Below are 5961 nucleotides of genomic sequence, written 5' to 3'. Positions count from 1 at the left end.
CGCCCCAAGTGGGCGGGGCCTTCAACCGCGTATCTCCATTGGTCCAGAAGGTACGAGGGCGGCTCCCCGCCCATCGCTGCCCACTCTGGGGCCCGGGCACCGCCCCTCGAGCCGGGAACCCGGACTGCGGCTCCGGCGGGTCTGACGTCCCCACCCGGGTCGGCCGTGGTGTCGGCGGGAGGCACGGGCCAGGACCACAGCTGCCCTCGCGGTTGGGACTCCCCGCACAGGGGCCCGAACCCCACTCCTGGGCCCTCCCAATCTGGGGATCGGGTCCCCAGACGCCCCGTCCCCTGCCCCTCGCTGTCCAACTGGACGAAGGCGGGAGGAGCCTGGGCGCTGCCCACCGGGCCCCCCAAACTAGAAGTCAGAGGAGGCGCAGGGCCGTCACCTCAGGGGCTGCCAGCCTGGCGATAGGGAATGGAGAGAATCAGGCCCTGCCCTTGGGGGTCCCAGGCTGAAGAGCCCCCATCTGTAAGGTGAAGTGAGACATTTAACACATTAGCTTAAAAACGGCACGCTCATGTCCCCCTGTAAAAGAGCAAGTGTTCTAAGCGTGTGAGGCACATGAGGCCACGGAGCAGGGGGCTCTGGGAAAGCTGCATCACCCAGGATCCCTGACAGTACCCACCCCTCTCAAGGGCAGGGCTGGCCAGGGCCACCCCTGAAGTGGCTCAGGGATGAGCATGAGCCTACAGCAGAACATGCTGGGAGAGAAGGTGCAGGAGCCAGCCTGGTGCAGCAGGGAAATCCCTCTGAGCATAGCAGGCCAAGGTCTGTTTTTTGTTGTTTTGTTTTTGAGGCAGAGTCTCAATCTGTTACTCAGGCTGAAGTTCAGTGGCACCATCTTGGCTCACTGGAACATCCGTCTCTCCTGGGTTCAAGCGATTCTCCCACCTCGGCCTCCTGCATAGCTGGGATTACAGGTGTGCGCCACCATGCCTAATTTTTGTATTTTAGTAGAGACGGGGTCTCACCATGTTGGCCAGGCTGGTTTGGAACTCCTGACCTCAGGCCATCCACCCACCTCGGTCCCCCAAAATGCTGGGATTACCGGCGTGAGCCACTGCGCCCGGCCCACCTGAAGGTCTATTTTTTGTTTGTTTTGAGACAAAGTCTCGCTCTGTCGCCTAGGCTGGAGTGCAGTGGTGTGATCTCGGCTCACTGCAAGCTCCACCTCCCAGGTTCACACCATTCTCCTGCCTCAGCCTCCTGAGTAGCTAGGACTACAGGCACCTGCCACCACGCCCGGCTAATTTTTTGTATTTTTAGTAGCGACGGGATTTCACCGTGTTAGCCAGGATGGTCTCGATCTTCTGACCTCGAGATCTGCCTATCTCAGCCTCCCAAAGTGCTGGCATTACAGGCGTGAGCCACCGTGCCTGGCTGGCCTTGAAGATCTGCTTTTAAATGAGTTTGGCTGCTGCAAGAACTGGCCAAATCCACGCTCCCTCCATGGGCAGGATCCAGACCAAGAGAATGAATGGAATCAAACTGAGAGACCCCACCAGGGCCCCCTCCCTGCCCTCAGGCATGGGCCACACTACACCTCTCCTCTACCACTGTTGGTTTTCACAGGTTGAGAAGTCCTCTTTTTAAAATTTAATTTTTTTGTAGAGACAGGGTCTTGACATGTTGCCTAGGCTTGTCTTGAACTCCTGTCCTCAAATGATCCTCCTGCGTCTGCCTCGAGAAGTGTTGGGATTACAGGTCTGAGAAACTGTGCCCTGCCAGAAATCCTCCTTTTTGCTCCAGCTGGCTCAAGCTGGTTTCTGTCACTTGCACCCAAAAAGGTCCTCAGCACCACATTACCACACCATTGAGCTTGTGTACAGGCTGGCAGTCTCCCTGGGCAAGTCTGGGCTAGTGCTTGAGCCCAGGGCTGGCTCTCTTCTGAGAGACTCTGGGGACCCTGCATCGCACTCTCCACTCTCACGCTTCCACCAGGCCCTTGGGAACAACCATCCATAGTGGCTCGGCGGCTCAGATGGATGGACGCCCTTCGCTACCACCTGGCCTGCTGATTTCTGGTCAGCTGTCTTGCAGTCTGCACTCTCCTCAAACCTCCCACCCCACTTCCAGTGTCTCTGAGATGATTGGCTGCTCCTCACAGAGCAAACAGAAGCTATGAGGTGGGAGCACCAAGCCCCCATCTTACACCCCTCACACCACCCCTCCCTCCATTACCACAGGTTCTGCCCCCCTGCCCATCCCTCATCTCAGGCCATCATTCACTGTCAGTGCCCACCGCCAAACTCCATCTTTCCCTGTCTATGGATTCCTTGCTATCAGAGTCAAACTTACCTCTGCCATCATAAAACACTCAAAACAAAAACCCCCAAAGCCTAGGCGTGGTGGCTTACACCTGTAAATCCCAGCACTTTGGGAGGCCAAGGTGGGTGGATCACTTGGCATCAGGAGTTTGAGACCAGCCTAGTAAACATGGTGAAGCCCTGTCTCTACTAAAAATACAAAAATTAGCCAGGTGTGGTGGCTCACACCTGCAGTCCCAGCGACTCGGGAGGCTGAGGCAGGAGAGTTGCTTGAACCTGGGAGGTGAAAGTTGCAGTGAGCCGAGATTGCACCACTGCACGCCAGCCTGGGCGACAGAGCACAACTCCATCTCAAAAAAAAAAAAAAAGGAAAAAAACAAAGATGCTTTGTCCAGCCAGTTACCACCCTAGCTTGTTTAGATTCTCACAAGCATTCTCCAATGCCACCGCCCCCCTCCTATGGTCCAGCCCTGGCACATTTGGCAACTCGTGTCTTCTCTTCACCTGTGTCCATCATAAGCAGTGCTGGGGCCCCATCATTCCCCAGAAGCAGCTCCTCCAACTAAGAATGGCGTCACATGAAACAAGTGCCAGGGGCCCTGGGATCACAGACGGGGACTCCTCTCTGGTGGGCGGGGCAGGTGCAGAAGCAGCAGCCAGGCTGATGCCCGAGGGCAGAGGACACACCCTCCCCACAGGCGGCGGGAGGTAGGACTGTGGCTCACAGGGGCAGCAACTGTCCTGTCATCCCAGGGTCTGAAACGCAGCCCCTCACTGGGGCTGACCTCCACCTGTCCCAGATTTAAAACCTTGTGAGGCCAGGGAATTGTCACTGATTTTTCTTTATTGGTGGGGCGAATGATTTGATTGCACTTATATTTTGAAAGGACGGAGCTGGTGACGGTGTGGAAGGCTGAGGGCCGAGTCGGGAGGCAGCAGAAGCCGCAGCAGCAAGACTTGGGAACCTGGGGGATCCTCTGCTCAGGCCCTTCCCTCCCTGGCCCTCCAGAGCTGGCGCTGAGCTCTATTCCTGGCCGGCCTCTCCGCATTCTCTGTGGACCAGGCTCACCATATCCTCCATGGCCGCGCCATCCCTGAGATCTCCAAAACTGTTCTCGACCTGCCTTCTCTCAGTCCCATGCCTGCCAGGCTGGGGAGCAGCCAGACCCCCTCCCTGGACTACCCTCAAGCATCTCAGCCTCAGCATGTCCAGGCCCCGACCTCTTCCCACCCCCTCAGCAGCTGCCACATCAGCAAACAGAAGGGCTTCGCCGGGAACTGTGAGCCCCTCATTTACTATCCTGCCCTGCTATATTTCTCCCACTCATGCACTCTGTCCCCTCAAGCTCTTTCTGCCTGCCTCCCCAGCACCTGCCTTCTTGGCTGCCACTCCGCCTTTCAACATAAATGTGACACTTGGCTGGGCTTGGTGGCTCACGCCTGTAATCCTAGCAGTTTGGGAGTCAGAGGTGGGTGGGTTGCTTGAGGTCAAGAGTTTAAGACCAGCCTGGCCAGCATGGTGAAATCCCGTCTCTACTAAAAATACAAAAATTAGCTGGGTATGGTGGCAGGCGTCTGTAATCCCAGCTACTAGGGAGGCTGAGGCAGGAGAATTACTTGAACTTGGGAGGCGGAGGTTGCAGTGAGCCAAGATTGTGCCACTGCACTCCAGCCTGGGCGACAGAGTGAGACTCCATCTCAAAAACCAAAACCAAAACAAACCACTGGGTGCAGTGGCTCAAACCTGAAATCACAGCACTTTGGGAGGCTGAGGTGGGTGGATCACCTGAGGTCAGGAATTTGAGACCAGCCTGGCCAACATGGTGAAATCTTGTCTCAAATACAGAAATTATCCGGGCGTGGTGGTAGGCACCTGTAATTCCAGCCACTTGGGAGGCTGAGGCAGGAGAATCGCCGGAACCTGGGAGGGGAGGCTGCAGTGAGCTGAGATTTCACCACTGCACTCCAGCCTGGGTGACAGAGTGGGACTCCATCTCAAAAAAAAAAAAAGCCGGGCGCGGTGGCTCAAGCCTGTAATCCCAGCACTTTGGGAGGCTGAGACAGGTGGATCACGAGGTCAGGAGATCGAGACCATCCTGGCTAACACGGTGAAACCCCGTCTCTACTAAAAAAAATACAAAAAACTAGCCGGGCAAGGTGGCGGCGTCTGTAGTCCCAGCTACTCAGGAGGCTGAGGCAGGAGAATGGCATGAACCCGGGAGGCGGAGCTTGCAGTGAGCTGAGATCCGGCCACTGCACTCCAGCCTGGGCGACAGAGCGAGACTCCGTCTCAAAAAAAAAAACCTATAAATGTGACACTCCCTGCCCCTTAACTGGTCAAAATAAGTAAATAATACCTGCAGGGCATCCCTGCCCTCCCAGAACGGCCTGTGTGGTGTTTGCTCGGCACTCCTCGACTTATTCATCCAGCAGATGTTGACTGTGTTCCCAGGCTGGGGGCACAGCAGGGGGGTTACAGGGTGAGTGCAGGGGTTGGGGAGACAGAAGGGGAAGCACGAACAGACGCAGAGATCCTCAGCTAACCCAAGAGAGAGGCCAGTCTCAGCAGCTTGGAACCCGTGACACCAAGTCCAGGACTCGTGGACGGTGGGTAAGCGAAAACTGTGGAGAACAGTGAACCATCTATCAACACCAACACGCACTCACCTTCAACCAGAATTTCTACTTCCAGGAAGGTGTCGTACAGACACGTCTGTGAGCTCGAGGCGGCAACTCACAAAAAGACTGGCGGTCACCTAATTTCACGTTAATCGCAGGTGAAGTGAATCATACAACACCTATATGCTGGAGTAGGTCCAACCATAGGAAAGAATGGGGTCTCTGATATGAGGACGGTCAGGCTGTGAGGCCTGTCACCCCACTGGTCACCAGGGTTGATTCGGCTGATGTGGTTGGCTCAGAGGTAGGTGTCCCCTCCTTCCCCATCGTTCCCTGTGTGTCCCTCTGAAGCTGTGTGCTCCATCAAAGAGGATGAAGGATCGGGCTTCGAGTAGCTGTGCTCCTCTGCCAGGACCTACAAACAAGCTCTCAGTAAAGAATGGGGTCTCAGTCCTATTGCAGGTCTGCACACATGGATGTGTGTGCCTCACACGGCCGCACCTTGGTGTGCCCAGGGCGGGTCAGGAGAGGGCTCCCACCAAGACCGGGGTAGGGGTACCGAGTGGGTGGTAATGATGAGGAGAGTCTCATGTTTCACTTGTTTAAATTTCTTTTCTTTTTAAATTTTTGAGACGGAGTCTCACTCTGTCGCCCAAGCTGGAGTGCAATGGCACGATCTCAGCTCACTGCAACCTCCACCGCCTGGGTTCAAGCCTCAGCCTTTCCTGCCTCAGCCTCCCAAGTGGCTGAGATTACAGGGACCCGCCACCAAGCCCAGCTAATTTTTTGGGGGGGGGGTTCGGGGGCGGAGTCTAGCTCTGTCCCCCAGGCTGGAGTGCAGTGGCTCCGCCTCCCGGGTTCACACCATTCTCCTGCCTCAGCTTCCCGAGTAGCTGGGACTACAGGCGCCGCCACCACGCCCGGCTCATTTTTTGTATTTTTAATAGGGAGTTTCACCGTGTTAGCCAGGATGGTCTTGATCTCCTGACCTCGTGATCCACTCGCCTCGGCCTCCCACAGTGCTGGGATTACAGGCGTGAGCCTCCGCGCCCCACCGGCCCATGACCAG

This window comes from Papio anubis, chromosome 16 (genome assembly GCF_008728515.1).
Source record: "Papio anubis isolate 15944 chromosome 16, Panubis1.0, whole genome shotgun sequence".
Lineage (NCBI taxonomy): Eukaryota > Metazoa > Chordata > Mammalia > Primates > Cercopithecidae > Papio > Papio anubis.
The sequence above is the reverse complement of the archived record's forward strand: the minus strand, read 5'-3'. Positions refer to the sequence as shown.